Below are 18,668 nucleotides of genomic sequence, written 5' to 3'. Positions count from 1 at the left end.
TGTTGATATTCTTTATTCCAAAATGAGTTACTCCATGGTATAATGTAGAACTAGGATAGGGCTTTATAAAAGACAGGCTTACCTGAATACAATTTTACCTTTTAGTCTCTCCCACAGTGAGTATATTCATGCCTCTAATCCTAAAAAAAGCAAGAAACATTTTTAAGAGTTAAGGTCTAGTCTATTTCCCTTAAAGTGGTACCGGGAGCATACTAAGTTTACTGAATTGGAATCCGGTGTGTTAAAAACAAAACTACTGAATTAGGCTATTTTCAAAATATTCCCTGCTAATAGAATTCAAGCGGGCCTCTCTAAGTCCTATAATACCAAAGCAGTAAAATATTTCTTTAGTTATTTTAGTGGACTGATAAAGGAGAACCTGATTAGGGCTGAGTGGAGCAGTAACTTAAGACCTTAGCATATCTGCATGTTAACAAGAAACAAACTTAAGATTCCCCTTAAACGTAACTTACTCAGCAGACAATTTAAATACCCACGCAAGTTCTGTACCTGGCCTACTGAAATGCACGCAAGCTCACCCACTTTACCTGTTTTTCCATTTTTCTAGGAAGGCACTCTTAATGCAAACAGCTTCGGAGATGCTGCGGGCCGCGGCGCAAACCCAGGCCTGGGCGCTCCTGGGAGGCAGTGGAAGGCAAATTCCACTGGGTCGCAGAGGCCAGGCGCGGAAGACCGACACAGAAAGAAACCGAAAAGCAAAACAAAGCTCTGCTTCTCCTTCCGAAACCGGAAGGAACGCGAAGCTGCAACAAGCCCGCCTGCCACCTCTGGCCAAGAACCGCAGACCGCGCCCGCTCAGCGCGCAGCGACCCCGCGGTATAGCGAGGGCCCGGGTGGCGGCCCTCCGCCAGAACAGAGGTGAACGAAACCCAGCCCCGAGTCCAGGGCGCAGAACAAAAGCCCGACCCGAAGCGGCCCTGCCGCACGGCGAGCGCTTACAAGCCAATAGCACCGAACGAGGCCTCAGACGAGCGTAGAGCGCGCAGAGGTTTGGTGGCGGCCTCTGTCGGGGCGGGTCTAGCTGGCTCCCCGCTCCGCCCCCGTGCGCCAGCGCCCGGGCTGAGGTCCTAGTGCCCGGCAGGTGCGCCTTCTGCAGTCTGAATGGAGAAGGAAGCTTACTTAGCTCTGCACACAGAATTCATGTAAGAATTGTTAAGTCCGAATTCCTCAGCCTCACTCAATTCGGGAAGGGCGGCGCCCAAGAACGACAAGAGACCCAGTTCGATGCAAAAGCAACAGGCTGTATTCGGGCAGAGTTCTGGACCAATACGTACCTCTCACAGGAGGCAAAGGGATTGGTCCCGAACTACAAAAGCACAGAGTTTTGGACAAGGAGCAGGGGAAAAGGATGGAGGGGTGATACATGATTGGTCCTCACGCTTATTCAAACTTAAGCAAGTTTTGAGCGGACAAAAGGGGTATCTGGGGTCCCACAGATGTTCTTTGTGGGTTTTCTTGGAACTCTGGTTATGAAAGGAAAATTATACGGATTTAAGGTTTAAAAATGTAAAATTAAAAGAATAAGTTTCGGGCTGGAGAGATGGCTCAGTGGTTAAGAGCACTGACTGCTCTCCCAGAGGTCCTGAGTTCAAATCCCAGCAATCACATGGTGGCTCACAGCCATCTGTAATGAGATCCGATGCCCTCTTCTGGTGTGTCTGAAGACAGCTACAGTGTACTTACATAGAATAAATAAATAAATCTTTAAAAAAAAGAATAAGTTTCAAAATTCACAGACTCAGGGCTAAACACTGTGAAAAACAAGCCCAAGCAAGTCCAGGCATGCTGGGGCCCGCCCTGCCGCTAGGACTAACAGACCATAAAGATAAAGAAAAGGAATGCAGGAACCAACCCAGGCTATCACGGCTGACTCATAAACCATCTAGCAGGAGGGCATCTCCCCCAGCTTACTCAGGGTGACACTTTAACCAGATGTCCTTCAAACCCTGATAAGCCCCTGGCTCTAAAATCCCGAACGCCCCAGTCAGCACGTACTCTTCTGCTGTGTTGTGATCTCACTGCTATGTTTGAATGAGCCAATCACTTGTAGCTGCGCCAACTCTCCCCATCCCCCTGTTCCTCACCCTGTAAAAACCCCTTGCTTCTAAAAGTCCGGGTCGACTCCTCTGTCTCCTTCGAGAGACACGTGTCGGCCTGGAGCTCCGCCATTAAAGATACCTCATGCTTTTGCAACAAGAAGTGTCTCAAGTGTTCTTCGGGGATTCCCAATATCCGAGACTTGAGAAGGGCTTCCGATTCGGGGGTCCAACAGTGACAGGGTGGAGGAGGTCATTTATGCCCTTGGAGTACAGCTATCTGATCTCATGATGCCTCCGAGTTCCTGGAACACAAACTTCCTGGTACACGGTCATATAAGAGTTAACTTGTACAGGCTGAAAGCCAGGTTCAGGCCTTGAGTGGGTAGGCAAGAGGGACGAGTTTTTGAACAACATTTCAGAATCACCTGAAGGCTTATGGAGTAAAACGCCAAGGGCCAGTGGAAATGTACTGTTGGGGTTAAGGAATCACCACACAAACTGAAAGGAGCAATTTGGCCAAATAGCCAAATGTGTTCTTTGCTTTTGCATACTATGAGTCTGGGGTATCATTCTTCAGCTATTCATGTTGGGAGCGGTGCCCTTAAAACCCTCCATTATTGATGTTAATATTATAGTTAGAACTAAGTATAACTGGGTTCATGGAAAACCCCCAGTCAGTTTCAGAAGACTCATACAAATCTGGTGATCAGTATGACTAGTGATATGACAAACTTCTGACCTTCCTGAAAAATACATCTGACATCAAGATGCCTAACAATAGGACAAACATGTGACCTTTCTGAACAACCAACATCCTGTTGACATCAACTGACTACAAGAGCACTATGTCCTTGGCCTTCATAAATGTTTCCCACTTCCCCCACTCCCTCGGGTTACCCCTGCTATGGTATAAATTCAGCCTTGGGAAAAAATAAAATTTGTTGCCTTGATCAGACTCTTGTCTTGGCATCCTTCTTTACGCCTCTTGTCCCCCATTCTCTTCCAGGTACCCTCTGGACCCTCATTGACTGTCCTGCAGGACAGGACACCCAACAAAGCTAAATGAACACTGATCTCAGTTAAGCAAGAATAGCTTACTGAACACATACCCTATTAATGAATGTACAGGCCGGCTGAAAGAACTGGGAAACATAATTGTAGTCCTAGTCTGCTTTTTATAGGAAAAACAGGTTCAAAAGTTTGAAGTGCAAGAAGGGGAGCAGTAGGCTTACTAGGCAAAGTATTACCAGCTACCCTTTAAGCTGATTGGTCCCAGGTAAGGTATGTATGGGATAACATAGTATGAGTATTATAATCGTAACTTTTTGTAATATTAGTAGCATTCTTCAATGTCAGCCACAAAAACCACAGGGAGCTCCAATCCAGTTGTACGAAGGACTGCACGATGATCATCTCTGACAAGCCATTTTAGACATAACAGTTCATACTAACCATTGATTTGATGGGTCCTACTTAAAGCTTTGTGGGATTTCTTAAGATTAGCAAACCTCATACAGAGCATTCAGAACAAAAGAAGGCACATGGCCAGCATATCACTACTCCAAGCCAAGTCACCTCTCGGTGTCAATGACTGGTGGGCATGTTATAGAAACAATATTAAATAGTTGGCAGGCATAAGACAAAAGGGATACAGCTCCTCTGCAGGGGAGGGCGTCAAACCATAACATTAGGGATTCAGTTGGGTGGGATGAGCCTGAAAATGCATTTCAGACAAGTTGCAGTTTTGTGAGGTGTGGAGGTTGTGTCCAAACCTGCATAGCAGGAGTTGCCCCATCAGCTATTTTTGCTATCACAGCACTTGGTGGAATTTTCCCGGCCAGGTTGGGAGTTCTGTTTTTGGCCTGATCTCAGTTTCACCTTTTAAGAGAGACCTGTGTTGGGCTGGAGAGATGGCTCAGTGGTTAAGAGCACTGTACTGCTCTTCTAAAGGCCCTGCGTTCAAATCCCAGCAACCATATGGTGGCTCATAAACATCTATAATAGGATTTGATGCCCTCTTCTGGTGTGTCTAAAGACAGCTACAGTGTAGTTATATATAATAAATAAAATTATGAAAAAAAAAGAGGGACCTGTGCTCACAAATGAAAATCTATGCCATTGGCTTCCCTGCATGAGGTAATTTATGTTGTCAGTTATGTCTAGGGGTTGGGTTTGTGGTTTTTGCCTTTATAAGCCTGCTGTTTCTCGCAATAAAGTTGAGCCTTGATCAGAAATTTGTCTTGGCTCCATTCTTCTCTGGTCCCTGTCCTTTAATTCCCAGACTCCCATTCCAGGTACCTACGTTGACTGGTAATCATGGGTCAACTACAGTGAGGATTGTTGGGGTCCAGAAGTCACCCCACAAACCACACTAACATTGATCTCAGTCAGACAGATATGGTTTATTGAACACACACCCTAAGATTGATAAGAGTCATAGCTCAGAATTTGGGACACCAAATATCTTTCTCTGTTAGCTTATAGAGGCTAAAACCCAAAAAAACGAGTTCATACGTAGATGCAGGAAGTGCTATGTGGTGGCCAGCTCTGTCTCAAGCCATTTTAGACATTACAGTTCATATTGATCTTTAATTTGATGGGTCCTACCTAGAGCTTTGTGGAATTTCTGAAGATTAACAAATCACACAGAACACAACAGGATATGTTCTTACCAGGGCCTAGTTCTGAGTCAAGTTATTTTTCTGTGTCAATGACTAGCAGACATATTATAGCAACAATATAAAATAGCTGGTAGGCATGGAACAAAATAGCTACAGCTGGTTGGGGCAGGCTTCAATAAAAATAAGCTGTTGACGTTGACGATCTTATTATCATGATCTGCAAATGGGATGGCAACACCATCTACAAAGTACATGAAAGAAAACGCACCTTCTATGCGTTTAGTGGCACACACTTTTATAATCCCAGCATCTGGGAAAGAGTAGCGGACAGATCTCTGTGAGTGAATGAGTCTATCCTGGCCTGTATAGGGTTATACAGAGAAAAAAAAATAGAAAATGCTGAAGGGTCCTGACAGGTCCAAACATGGCACAGGATCTGCCCTTTCTCCCTTCTCTTTTGCTAAACCACTAAACTTCTTATTTGGCCCCTTCCTTGAGTCTGACTTGTGACCGCCAAGGTCCAGCCATCAAAATCAAAAAGCCGGGGCTTCTGAGCCTTGGAGTTACATGATTAGGTAAAGGGGTTAAGAAATGCTATCCTTCAAACTGATAATGCTTGTTCAGACTACGAGGGACCATACATCTGGAAAAGGACCTCTTTGACCTGGAAAGGGATAACTTTTCCCGTTATCAGTGAGCAGTGCATTCTTTCCTGTTGCAAGCTGGCCACAGCTGTTGTGTCTCTTTTTTGACTGCTGGGAACGCTTGGTTGTATCTTTCCCATAGCTTAAGGGTGGGGATCTTATCACATCAAGGACATTTTCTGCTTTCTCCGCACACGGGGGCGTGTGTGTGTGTGTGTGTGTGTGTGTGTGTGTGTGTGTGTGTGTGCGCGCGCGCGCGCATGTGTAGTCATGGCTGCTTTTTGTCTCTTCAACTCTACAAGATTATGAGTTAGTTAGCCAAATAAATTAAACACATATACCTCTTTTGGACCAGCTGCTTCAATAACAGTGTAGCCCGCTAGTCGGAGATATAACTCTAGGGTAAAAGACAGGGAAAGAACATCCTAACCCTGCCTTGACCCCAAGTCCAAGAAGTTAGCGAAAGAAGAACCACCTGCCCATGGTTTGACGCCAAGCTCAGAGACTTGGAAAAATTCCCAATCCTCCTTAACGGACAAACAACGTTTCCATCTTAAGATACTTTCTGCGCATGCTCCCAAAACCTTATAACGCCTTCCCCTCAGTCCGACTCCCTGCTGTTTCTCTTCCTGTTTAGAAGTGGTGACCTCGCTGTTTTTCTCCCCCAATAAATCTCTAATGTGAAGTTTGTTCCATGGGGTGAATCTGTGGTGTTCGTTGCCTTTGGACTGCCAAGATGCCCTTGTTCCAGAAAAGCCCTTACATTGATGTTAAAGGCTCTCCCGGTGCTCCCTCTCAGGGTCTGAGCCACACTGGGACCCTGTCCCTTATCTTCAGACCACAAAGACTCATCTTCTGGCTCACCTCATCCACCAGGGGCCACTCGGTAAGTTTCCCTAAGTCAGAGGAAGTGACCATTGAGTGTTTGGTACCCTCTGATACTCTTGGAAGTGAGGGTACCCCCAGCCAAGGTCTTTATGGCTACCGCGGGCCTTCTTCACGGACACCCCCTCCATACCACACACACACACACACACACACACACACACACACACACACACACACACACACACCCATATTGTGGAACCAAAGGAAAATTCCACAAGCTACACCCCTCCCCTAAGAAAAACTCCCCTGCCGGGAAATTCCACCAGTTATACCTCACCCACCCATTTGTGGTTTTATGACCTAGTTACCCCCTGTCCTCATGGTCCTATGACCAGCAGGGACTTTCCACCGCCCAAAACCACAGCATTGCTCCAGTCACCAAAGACAATGTGACCACGACATGGACCAATGAAGTTAAAGGGCAAATGGTTCCAACCAATCCTGTGTGCCTCGATGTACCCATCAGGGGAGGGGTGTAGCTTGTGGAATTTTCCTTTGGTTCCACAACACAACCTCAGAGATGCAATTCTACAGCTTCCCTAGGCCTGATTGGATTATTGTAAACCATTCATGCCCCACCCCTCCTGCCTCCCCTTCAAGAGCTGCCTGTAATCCCATAGCTTCTCAATGCCCTCATAGCTTTCATGTTACTATGAGACACTGTTCCCAGTTCATTTCCCATGGATGAGATCTCGTTCCTGAGTTCAGTTTTTCATTGCCTTCTGGAAAACCTTTTGGCCTGGTACCAGGTATGAGTCTCTTCAGGCTCTTAGACCCGACCTGAGGACGCCATCAACTACCACTGCTTCAACACCACCCCCAACCATGGGAATTGTATTATACATACCCTTTCATTACCACTTGGGATACTAAAGAAATTAAAATAAAAACTTCATAAAAACTACAAAAGAACAGTAGACAAAGGGACAGGACAGAACGGGCCTGAGATATGCCCGGACAAGCCTAAAAACAAGGTCATGGGATTGTTCCAGGAACTAGCTAGCCACTACCAAACTCCCTGCTCTACAAATAGAGATAAGACGCTCTCCTACATTATGAACATTCCAGCCCGCACGTACTGCTTGCTGATATGACCTTGTACCCATTTCCCTTGCTGATGTATGAATTAACCAATCAAATACAACCACACTGAATCCCCTTGCCTTCCCTATAAAAATCCTTGAATTTCGAGTCTGGGGGTCGACTCCTCTGTCTCCTGTGTGAGATACGAACCGTCCCAGAGCTCTGATAATAAACTGCCTCGTGTGCCTTACATCAAGAGCCGGTCTCTCGCGTTTCTTGGGGGAGTACAATCCCGCGACTAGAGTGGGGTCTCCCGAGAGGGGGTCCTACAATACCTCTTTGAAAACCTTCAGTCTCTCCACCTGGCACCCAACTGAAGGGTCCCAAAATTATTCACTTTTGCAATCATATTTGGCCTAAATATCCCTGAGATAACCAATCAAAATGGCCGCCTAACTGCACCTGAGATCCCATTATTCATATCAGGGAAATAGAGATTCCTTATTCCTTATGTTCCAGCATTCTCTGATCTCTACTCCAAGCCCTCGTCTCTGCCTAACTGCTAGGAAGCAGAACCTGCTTCCAATCAAGTTAATAAGCCTTACCCTTATTGGCCTCAATTCTCAGCTCCCTTCAGTTCCTCCTCCCTCTCCAGAGACAGGGCACCCCAATTACCACTCTCTGACACCCACTTTTAGCCCAATGACAGGCCTCAGTTCTCCTGCTACTTGCTCCTGCTCCACCATGGGATCCCCTTAGCCTTCCTTTACCTGGCCTAGCCCAGCCCCAGTTCTCCAATGTAGGGACAGCCACTTTCTTACTGATCTCTCTTTCTCTAAGAAACAGAAGAGATGGGGATCTTTCACTGTTAACTCACCCACCTTCTACAGTTCCACTATATCATCCACTCTTACAGCCGCATTTTCCATGACATTTAAAGATTCTCACCAACAACTTTCTAGCGCATATGCAAATGAAATTCACTAAATGAATGCTGTTCGCCCAATCAGGACTGAGGCTGTAGCTTTTACTACCCTACTTTAGGCTCTAATGGACCTCGCTACCAACCCTGCCTAGGTTCCCTTAGATCCACGGATGAAAGTCACACACACATTAGTTTATTTTCTTCATGCTTTAGCTCAATGGCTAGGTTCTTCTAAGCCTTCCTTCACTCCCAGCTCAACACCCTAAATCTGCCCTCAGATTTAGTTATGTTCCTAACCTACTGCCTGCTAACACAGGCCCAGCTGTGGATTCCGCCAACGACCACTCCACCTAGATTTCTCATGGCTGATGACTTTATCCCCCCTCTGAAGCAAGGCAATTTTTTCTTCTCCCCTACTAGCTAGCCTGCCTATCTGCGGGAAAACTGAATGTGCTGCCTATTCTCCCCAGCACATTGGCTAGCATCTTTATTGATTGATCAAGAACCACTTGGGGAACAGAATCTTCAGTGTTCACATGCAGAGTCCCGATCAAGGCATCAAAACCACTCCCTAAGTCCCCAACTGGGACCTTGAAAGGAACTACAACACTCTGGAGAGGTAGTGAGGGTATTCTAGTTAGGGATCAATGTATAACTTGACATTTGACTGGTCTCTCTAAGGCAACGATTAAAACAGTAAATTATGAAAAATGCAATAATCCTCTAGGACGACAAGTCATAAAAACCCTAGGCCCCCTTATAAAGGCCCTTTTCTAATATACCGTTAAGGCCTGGATAACTGCTGCCATCTGATGTTACTGTAGCCATTTTGTCTTGTGCCTGCAGCCAGCCATCTTATGCTTTTTAAGTAAACTTTCTTATGTACTGTTACTAGGAAACTTTCTCATGCCTGAGTTGATTGTACGTTGTTATGTGCTATGCTTTGGTGATCTTGGAAACTCCCCCAAGCCATTGCCCTACTTTAGAACCAATCACAGTAAAGTTTAAGTTCTTAAAATCTCCCTGGGAGGGTTGGAGAGATGGCTCAGCAGTTAAGAGCTCTGACTGCACTCTTCCAGAGATCCTGAGTTCAATTCTCAGCAACCACGTGGTGGCTCACAACCATCTTTATTGGCATCTGCTATCCTATTCTGGAGTGTCTGAAGACATCTACAGTGTATTCATATGCATTAAATATTAAAGACCTCCCTTGGAAACTGACATCCTGTTTGGCAAGTTGAGACATGAATGCTAGGTAAGTTGCCCCACCACAATTGAATAACCCAACCAATAGGAAGAGGATAAGTCTACCACAAAGACATTCCTAAGGAAGTCCCATATTCCTAAATCCTGATTGGTAGGATAATTTGGCACAGATGTTTGTAGATTTCAGCCATAAAAGATATGTAGCATTCTGACTTAGGGTTGCAGTTTCAGCTCCTGATTCTGACCTGTGTCTCTCTGGTGGTTAGAATATGCTTGGCCCATTGCAGAACACTATTAGTAGATGTGACCTTGTTGTAGTAGGTGTAACCTTGGAGGAAGTGTGTCACTGTGGGGTAGTATTTCAGACTCCCCTCCTAGATGCCTGGAAGCAAGACTTCTCTTTGCCTTCAGAACAAGATGTAGAATGTTCAGTTCCTCTGGCACCATGCCCTAGCTGGATGCTGCCAGACACCCTGCCATGACAATAAATGGACTGAACCTCTGAACCTGTAAGCCATCCCCAATTAACTGTTGTCCTTTATAAAAGTTGCCCTGGTCATATTGTCTGTTCACAGCAATGGAAACCCAAACTAAGACAGTCCATGACTAATCACATTCAATAAAATATCTCTGTTTAACTGACATCAGTGTCTGAGTATTTTGTGGGACATTTCTTGGACCCTAACAATACCAATCTGGATCCCAAAATCCCTGATGGAAAACAACTGTTCATGACCTACTTCTCCCAGAGTTCCCCTAACATTAGAGCCAAACTTAAATGAAGAAGTCTTAGAGGTGGCCTTCAAGGTGTGTACCATGGGAGAGACTAAAAAGCCTCAAACAAAAGAACCTGATGTTGGCTAAGGTCTTTCAACTGACTATAGCAACTGCACAGACTCTCTTGCCTCCCAAAGCTGGAGGACTTTGGGCCCAGTCACTGGGCCCAGGCCTGCCTGAGCCCTCTTAAATCACTGTAGAGGAGTTTTAATCCCATAGCATGGCTGCTCTGATCACATTCAAGACTTTGTAGGTCTATGGGCTCTAGCTGGAATGCAGACATGCGGCACACCTTCCCTCTGGCTTGAATACAGACATGCCCTTAATACACACCTTCAATCCCAAACAATGTTGTCTAATTGAGGAACAGATAAGGTGACAAATCAGAGAAAGCATTGACAAAATAAGATATACTCAACTTTCACAAGAACAGCACAGGAGAGGCTACTTAAAAGAGCACAGGGTGTCAGTTTGTCAGTTAAGTTAGTCGTTGGAATTCAGTTGGAAGGTTGATGTCATTATGCAGATGAAGGCAGGTGCAGGGTGGAACTAGGCCTGTCATTGGATGAGAAAATTTTTAGAGAGGCTGAGGCGGCTAGAGCAAGGAAGGAGCCGAAAGAACATGGAGGCAGATGTTAAGATTCCCCTCTGCACATATTACAGGTTGTTATGACTATTCTTTTTTTTTCTTTTCTTTTTTTTTTTTTTTTTTCAGAGCTGGGGACTGAACCCAGGGCTTTGTGGTTGCTAGGCAAGCGCTCTACCACTGAGCTAAATCCCCAACCCCTGTTATGACTATTCTTAAGGGATAGGTGTATACAGGATTTTGTGTTGTCTAGATGAGCAAATTATATTGTATCAGTTGGATCAGAGGATATTGTGTGATGTGTTCTTTCATGTGGCGACTTAATTGAATTCAAGAGAGTGTATAATGGCAGGAGGCACCAGGCCAGCCATGGAATTTGCAGTGTTGGAATGGTTCCTGGACAGCAGATCAGAAAGTAGAGGGGGCAGGGTGGAACCACTGAGATAAATTAGTGCTAGTTCCAATGGCCCACTGGAGCCAGAACTGGTGAGAGAACACGATCGCCATGGTATGTGCAAGAACTGGTTCCACTGCCTTTTTTTTATTTTTTACTACAAGTGGTAGTTAGGTTTCGTGAAGGGCATATCTTCTGGGCCTTCCCATCATATCCACTCTAGCATTGCAACTTCCCTGAGCCGTAAAATCCCTCTGGTAACACTAAGCCAAGAAATATCAGGAAATCCCCAACTCCCTCTCAGTAGGCCATCTTTTTATAAACACTCAGCCAATCATTCAAACAGACTTCTGACACCTTTTCTTTTTTTAACTTCACAAGCTTCCATATTAAATCTAGAATCTCCACTGGGAGGGCCTATGTCAATAAACTCAGCCTGATCTAGTTTTGAAAGACCTCCGAAGAGGACCTTTCCCTCAGGAGGAGACCCAAGCGCCCAATGACCGAGCCGAGTCCACTCGGATGCAATCAGCAAGAGGGTTTATTGGAAAACACGGGTACCTGCGGGCACACAGTCTCTTTGGAGGACTTGCGTGCCCAGCAGCTCCAGCATGGGGCTTTTATAGGGTTTGGGGAAGCAGAAGCGGGCATACAGAAGCAGATGCATAGTTACGGGGCTGCCTGGACTTGCTTTTCACAGTGCTTAGCCCTGAGTTTGTGAATTTCGAAACTTACTCTTTTAACTTCATATTGTTAAATCTTAAATGTGTATAATTTTCCTTTCAGTTTTATGTTCCTTCTACCATTATCCCACACTCTCAAAGTCCTTTCCCACACATATTCCCCAGACTTCTGCTTGAATGAATTAGCAAACTCATTAAGCTCCTTAGTAGTGTAGCACATTTCCTCATGGACTACACTTTCTACCTCCCCTCTAGGGTCCTATTTTGCCCTGAGTCTGGTTATGGATCTAGAAGAAACTATTGGTGGACCTTGAGAAACATCAATATTGTCTAGTCTGGCATTTTCTTCCACGAAAGTCCCTGCCGGTTTATCAGACTCTGAGGGTTAATTTCCTCATGTGGAAGAGGAATTATTTCAAGGGGTGGGTCTGAGGGTACTGCTTCCTCAGGTGTGGTGAACCATTGAGAATTTGAAGATTTCAAAATTCTTTGCTTCAACAGGGTCCTCCCACACATCCCCATCCCAAGTTATAGGATCCCATTTTTTGCCAATTAATGTCCTTACTTTAACTGCTGACACCCTCTGAGGCTGAGACTGGAATTTTGCTATAACTCACCCAGCCTTATAATGAAGGCTTTAGTTTGATTTTCTGCAACTCAAGCTCTATGGCTGCTGGAGAGAAGATTCTCTTCAAGGGCAAGCTTAGAAACCTTTAGATTGTGTACTTGCATCTGGAGCTTTTTGATTTTATCATACAGCTCATTCTTTTCCTTCACTAATTTTTCCAGAGATACTAAAAGCAACAAGCCAGCAAAGTCATTTTTCAATTTTCCCCCAACATGTAGAAAGTTTTGTACACTGAGTCACCTAATCCATCAAGATAATCAAAGACATTAGCTTCTTTAAGTTTGAAATATATTTTCAACCATGGATCTTCAATATTCTCTGAGCTCCCAGGAGAGTATCTGGAGAGGTTTCAGTAGTTGAAGATGCTGGTGAATTATTAATCCAATTCCAGATTCTTAAAAGATTCATCCTTATACTTCTGCTCCTCTAGAACCACTCCTGGTACCAACTTCTGTATTAGTCAGGGTTCTCTGGCATCACAGAACTTATGGGTGGTCTCTATATAGTAAGAGAATGTGTTGATGACTTACAGTCCATAGTCCAACTCCCCAACAGTGGTCAGCAGCAGCTGTGAATGGAAGTCCAAGGATCAAGCAGTGGCTCGGTCCCACAAGGCAAGCAGGCAAAGAAACGAGAGTCTTCCTTCTTCCAATGTCCTTATGTAGGTCCCCAGCAGAAGGTGTTGAAAGACCCCCTTCCAGAAAAGGGATTATACAAGCCTATCCCTAGGCCCTCAACCATAGAAATGACAGATGAATTTTAATACACAGGCCTGAAACTAAAATAAGCCTTATGAGAAAGTTCAAGAAGTTCATATGAGTCCCAAGCTTTGTGGGACAAGCTGACCCAGCATTGAGACAAAATAGCCCCGAAAAGAAAACAAAATGCAGAAACTAGACTAAAATATGGGCATTGCTCCATGGGCCACCTGGCAGGGAAAAAGAAACAGTCCCTGACCCCCCGGGAGACCCGACCACCATGTACTTTTTGCTAACTCATTGTTATGATTATAGCCAAAATAGGTAATGTACATGTATGTTTCATTTATTCCACCAATCACATCCCTGTAACCATGCATCTGCTTCTGTAAGCCTGCTTCTGCTCCCCAAAATACTATAAAAAGCCTACCCTGGTTCTGCTAGGCGCGCCAGTCTTCCGAATTGACTGGGACGCCCACAGATACCTGTGTTTCCTGATCAATAAAAATCCTCTTGCACATTGCAGCCTGTGGACTCGGACTGGTCATTGGGGCTTGAGGATCTCCCTCCTGAGGGAAGATTCTCGCTGAGAGTCTTTCAGTGTGGCCCAGATTAAAGCTGTGTAGCACCACACCTGGAGCTGGCACTTGCTTTGTTCCAAATGACCTTGAACTCAGAGATCTCCTTGCCTCGGGCTTCTGGGATTCATAGCTGCTATGCCTCAAGATCCAGGTTAGAAACTTGTATCTCCCAGCCTCAAGATCAGGATCACAAATGAGCCTTCCAATTCTGGATTGCAGTTCATTCCAGATTTAGTCAAGCTGACAAACAGGAATAGCCACTACACCCTCTTACCTACTTCTTCCTAATGGTATGAACCTGTCCTGTCCTCTTGCTAGGGATGGACCTCCTAGCCAAAGCAGGAGCCTCTATTTCCTTCACTTTCCCCAACAGCTTGACAAAAGGTTCACCAACCATTCCCTTCCTCTTTCTCTTCCAAATCACTCAATGTGACATACCTTATCTCTTGTCAACCTCCCAAGGACATCTCTGAGTATGGAATACCCAAAAGCCCTCTATGGTCAAATGTCATCCTCAACTACAAAAACCTTTTACTCTTGTCAAAAGCAAAACCGTGATATATCTCCCACCCTAGTTTTAGTTGTTTGGAAATTTTTGTCTGTTTTATTGAAAGACCCCAGCTTAGCAGCAGTAACGCCATTTTGCAAGGATGTACTTAAGATGACTGGTTCAGGGAAAGGTTAGAACACTGAGTACACAGTGGCTGCCAAGCAGGATGTGTATGGTTGAAGGCCTGGCAACAGGACGACTGCGGTTGAGTGCCTGACAATGAGAAAAGCCCCGGGAGAGGTCCCACACCCTGGTGGGGGGCCGAGTCAGCCGTTATGTTCCAGGAAGGTAGCTAGGAAACTTGCCCCCGGGCTGAACCCTTGGGGGGCCGAGTCAGTCCTTATGTTCCAAGAAGGTAGCTAGGAAACTTGCCCCCGGGCTGAACCCTTGCCACATTAGAATCCACCAATTATATCCCTGTAACCATGCATCTGCTTCTGTATGCTTGCTTCTGCTCCCCAGAATCCTATAAAAAGCCCATCCTTGGTTCTGTGGGGCGCACCAGTCCCCCGAGTGACTGAAGCGCCCAGAGGTGCCTGTGTATCCCGACAATAAACCAAATCCTCTTGCTGATTGCATCCTGTGGACTCGGTCTGGTCATTGAGTTGGAGGGTCTCCATCCCGAGGGAAAGTTCTCCCTGAGAACTTTTCATTATGTGTGCAGGTGGGTCTGTGTTTTCTGGTGTGTCCTTGTTTTCTGGACACAAGTGGTGTTTTCTTGTGGCAAACAAAGGACTGAAGATGGAAATGGGTCAGACTCAGTTGAATGTATAAATGATGGTAGCCATCACATGTTTTGTTTCTGTGTGTGTGAGCTTTCTTGGGTCTATGTTGGTTTTGTTTCTGCTTTCCCTGATGCTGCTGAACCGGTCACTACCATTAATGCCAATGCCACTCGCTTTGGCTGCTTTGTTGTCCAGGACTCAGAATTTATCTCTGGGCTTTCTGGTTAGTAGATTATGTTTAGCAAGAATTCAAATGTCGTTTGGGTATGGATAATATTAAAGTTGGTTTATGCTGTTCCTCTTTATTAGGAAGCTGGCTCTGGGGCTGGGTTATAGCTCCCTCTCCTTCAGAACCAAACATGATTGTTAAAAGTTTTTCTGTAAAATCTGTTCTATATTTGGAAGGCCACCTGACTATGAAGAGAAAGAAGGGCAAAGCAAGACAAACAGATTTAAAGGAATTTACTTTGCAATGACTGCTCTCAGTAAGGACTACCACTGTCTCTGGAAAATGGTTAGATGGAAAACGTGTGACCTTAAGTAAGTTCTGAGGGTCTGAGAAAGTGTCTGAAGATATGAAAGTTGGTGTTTTAAGGTAAGTAAATTCAAGTTATAAAGGTATAAGAAAGCAATCTAAGGTAAGAAAAATGTTTCAGATTTCTTACCTCTGCTATTTTGAAGGTTTGAAGTTTAATATTGACCAATGGAGTTCTGCTAAGCAGCCAGGGAGGCCACACAAGCATTCACTACCAACACTCTGGTAGCCTTACCATCACAGCACTCCCAGCCATCCCTGAATGGGACAAATAGGATCAGGCCAAATGTCAAGAGCTTTACCAGGGAAAGAGATGGCTACATACTGCAAAGGGCTCTACCATCTTATCCACGAGTTCACTAAACAACCCATTCATCAGATTCATCAATCATCACAACTGGGTGACTAAAAGCTAAAGGAACTACTCTGAGAGCCATGATACAAAATATTTAATATAGGCCAACTAAAAGACTAGGTAATTTCAAATTGCCCTACCTGTCAGGCCATGAACCCCTCTGGCACCAATCGAAATTTCAGAAACCAGAATCAGAAGCCAACGACCAGGAGCCTATTGAGACATAGACTACACTGAGGTAAAACCAGGCATATATGGATACAAATATCTGCTAATTTTTATAAACAGAATGGGTAGAAGCCTACCCTACAGAGGAGACTGCCAGAGTAGTAACACAGACACTGGGGAAGACATCATACCCAGGTATGGTTTCTTACCCTGCTTGGGTCTGACAATGACCAGCGTCCATCTCCTAGGTTCTGGGGACCAGTTGGTGCCAGAGCCTGCCAGCCAATCAACAGGAAAAACTACAACTGGGGGAGTGAGGATTTGAAAGAAGAGTCAGAGAGATTAGGAGTCAGGAGGGCTAACAGTAAGTACTGTGTGGTGAGTTTATTCTCTCAGTGTCTTTTTAAAGGCAAAGAAGACAACGCACGACCAATTCCAGGAAGTTAAACAATGGCCACATGCTTGCCTGGCAAGTTTATGGTACACAGTATCTCTGTTTGATCAAGGCCATTTCCTTCAGGCTTGGACAGTCCTTCAAGGACATATGCGTAAGTGGAGGAACTTGGCAGGATATAATACATGCCTGAACTAAAAACAAAGATGTCAGCGGACTCATTCATGATTAATCACAAGCAAGAAGTCAGCCAAAGTTGACTCCAGATGTGCTCCCCACATATTGGAAATTACACTGTATATGTAGACCCCAGGGTTCTGGGTAGGTAGAGAGGATGAATAGGACCCTGAAGGAGGCCTTGACCAAATTAACCCTTGAAACTGGCAGTGATTAGGTGTCTCTCCTACCTTATGCCTTGTATAAGGCCAGGAATACTCCTTATACCTTCGGTCTTACCCCCTTTGAAATCCTAGATGGGAAACCCCCTCCCATACTGCCAAACTCCAGTCTGACATTCTAGTTGAATATGACCAACATAAGTTCTTAAAATGCTTGGAGGTTCTCCATAGAGTCCAGAAGGAACTCTGGCCTGCTGTACATGAGGTTCGAGTCTACTCCTCCCCGTAACCTCCATTGCTTTGAACCAGGTGACAAAGTCTGGGTTAAGAGACCCAATAAAGTCCTAGCAAGGCCAGATCCCCAGCCTTTGCCCACATCTATTCCCATTCCCACCTCAACACCAAGAGGCAACTTCACCAGCCTCCTGCTCCAACAAAACCCCACTTCACCACCTGCATCAGAACCCCTGCAACTGTTGAAAGCTTCATTGCATGTACTTAACTCCACTCAGCCAGATTTGACACAGGACTGTTGGTTATGCTTAAATAGTCAACTCCCCTTTTATGAAGGACAGACCGAGCACATTGGTTCTGGTGTGGGGCGCATGGGTGGCGGCATGGGTTTTGGCATGGAGCAGATAGCCACACCCATTGACCATGTGGGCCAAACCATTGAGCACACGGGCTCTGGTGTAAAGCCCATGGGTCAAATGGTGCTCACAGGCATGGGGGCCATCCTGGAGCTCATGGGCATTCAGCGCATGGGAGCCAACAGTCTTGAGTTCATGGGAGCCAACGGTCTTGAGCACACAGGCCTGGAATGAATGGGAGACAACAGCCTGGAACACACGAGCCCTGCCATGGGCCCAGCATTGGGCACTGGTTCTGAGCGAATGGACCTGGCCATGGGTGATGCCGGAGGTGTTAGTTTTGACTGACATATTGAGATGGGCAGGCAACTTTGGAGGAAGCTTCGCAGGTTCCTTTGGCAGAGCTGGAGGTCACATACCTGGAGTAGCCAAGAAGGCCTGCCAGATATTTGTGAGAAATCTCCCATTTGACTTTACATGAAAGATACTAAAGGACAAATTCAATGAATGTAGCCATGTGCTGTACACCGACATCAAGATGGAGAACGGAAAGTCCAAGAGGTGCGGTGTGGTTAAGTTTGAGTGTCCAGAGGTGGCTGAGAGAGCCTGCCAGATGAATGGCATGAAGCCATGTGGTCTAGAGAATGATGTTCGAATTACTAGAAAGGCTTAAGTATGCCTTTTTTAAACATTAATACCAGACCTCTGAATTTGTATTTTTTTCTTGTTAACCAGTTTAATTTGTTGGCTAGATGTACAAAGATGTTTTAAAAAATTATGAGATACCATTTGTCGATTCTTGATCTTAGAGCATAAGCCATTGGTGTTTTGTGCCCCTGCCTGCAGGGGCTCCGTAATTTACAGGAACTGAGGGAGATCCAAACCTGTGAAGGAATGAGCGAGAAAGAGGAACAAGACCAAGCAGTGTCCTTGTCAAGGTCTGTTTATTGAGAGGAATGTACAGCATTTAAAGCTCTGAAGCAGGAACTGAAGCAGGAACTGAAGCTCAGGGTGGGGGTGGGGGTGGGGGAGTACCAGGAAGTGCCCAAGGACATAAGGTGAATCATTAAACCGCTAGATGTTCTTCTTAGACAATGAGGAAACAGTCTTCCAGGAACATGTTCTTTCTTTGAAAAGGTCAAGCCCTTCTCAGGAATCTGCTTAGGGCAGGGCTCTAGCTTTGCCCAATCCCGCAGTCCGATCCCGGACAGTTTTGTTCAGGAAATTTTCTCCAGTGCCCATGTGTTCGAGACTCTTCCCCACTTTTTCTTCTATTAGTTTGAGTGTATCTGGTTTGAT

At 45.4% G+C, this 18,668-nt stretch overlaps 1 protein-coding gene and 1 long non-coding RNA gene across 29 annotated transcripts in view; one reads left to right on the top strand and one right to left on the bottom strand.

The window, feature by feature from the left end:
• The window catches only part of Resf1 (retroelement silencing factor 1), a 36,210-nt gene extending 25,582 nt beyond the window's left edge, over nucleotides 1–10,628 (bottom strand). For 14 of the 25 annotated variants that reach the window (XR_353788.5, XR_010065651.1, XM_063286200.1 and 11 more), the window contains exons 1-2: nucleotides 549–687; nucleotides 83–140 (exon numbers count right to left, since the gene is read on the bottom strand). The gene's annotated coding sequence lies outside the window, so the exon portion shown is untranslated. Of the gene's footprint in view, nucleotides 1–82; nucleotides 141–548; nucleotides 1,014–10,477 lie in introns of those variants that run through there. The other 11 variants (XM_063286210.1, XM_039108930.2, XM_063286206.1 and 8 more) reach the window with 9 other exon arrangements.
• The window catches only part of LOC108350799 (uncharacterized), a 28,014-nt gene continuing 19,301 nt past the window's right edge, over nucleotides 9,956–18,668 (top strand). Inside the window, exons 1-3 of one of the 4 annotated variants that reach the window (XR_010066006.1) lie at nucleotides 9,956–10,807; nucleotides 15,395–16,411; nucleotides 18,234–18,307. This is a non-coding gene — a long non-coding RNA (uncharacterized LOC108350799). Of the gene's footprint in view, nucleotides 10,808–15,394; nucleotides 18,386–18,668 lie in introns of those variants that run through there. The other 3 variants (XR_005504094.2, XR_010066005.1, XR_010066004.1) reach the window with 3 other exon arrangements.

The sequence above is a fragment of the Rattus norvegicus genome, chromosome 4 (assembly GCF_036323735.1).
Source record: "Rattus norvegicus strain BN/NHsdMcwi chromosome 4, GRCr8, whole genome shotgun sequence".
Classification (NCBI taxonomy): domain Eukaryota; kingdom Metazoa; phylum Chordata; class Mammalia; order Rodentia; family Muridae; genus Rattus; species Rattus norvegicus.
The sequence above is the reverse complement of the archived record's forward strand: the minus strand, read 5'-3'. Positions and strand labels throughout refer to the sequence as shown.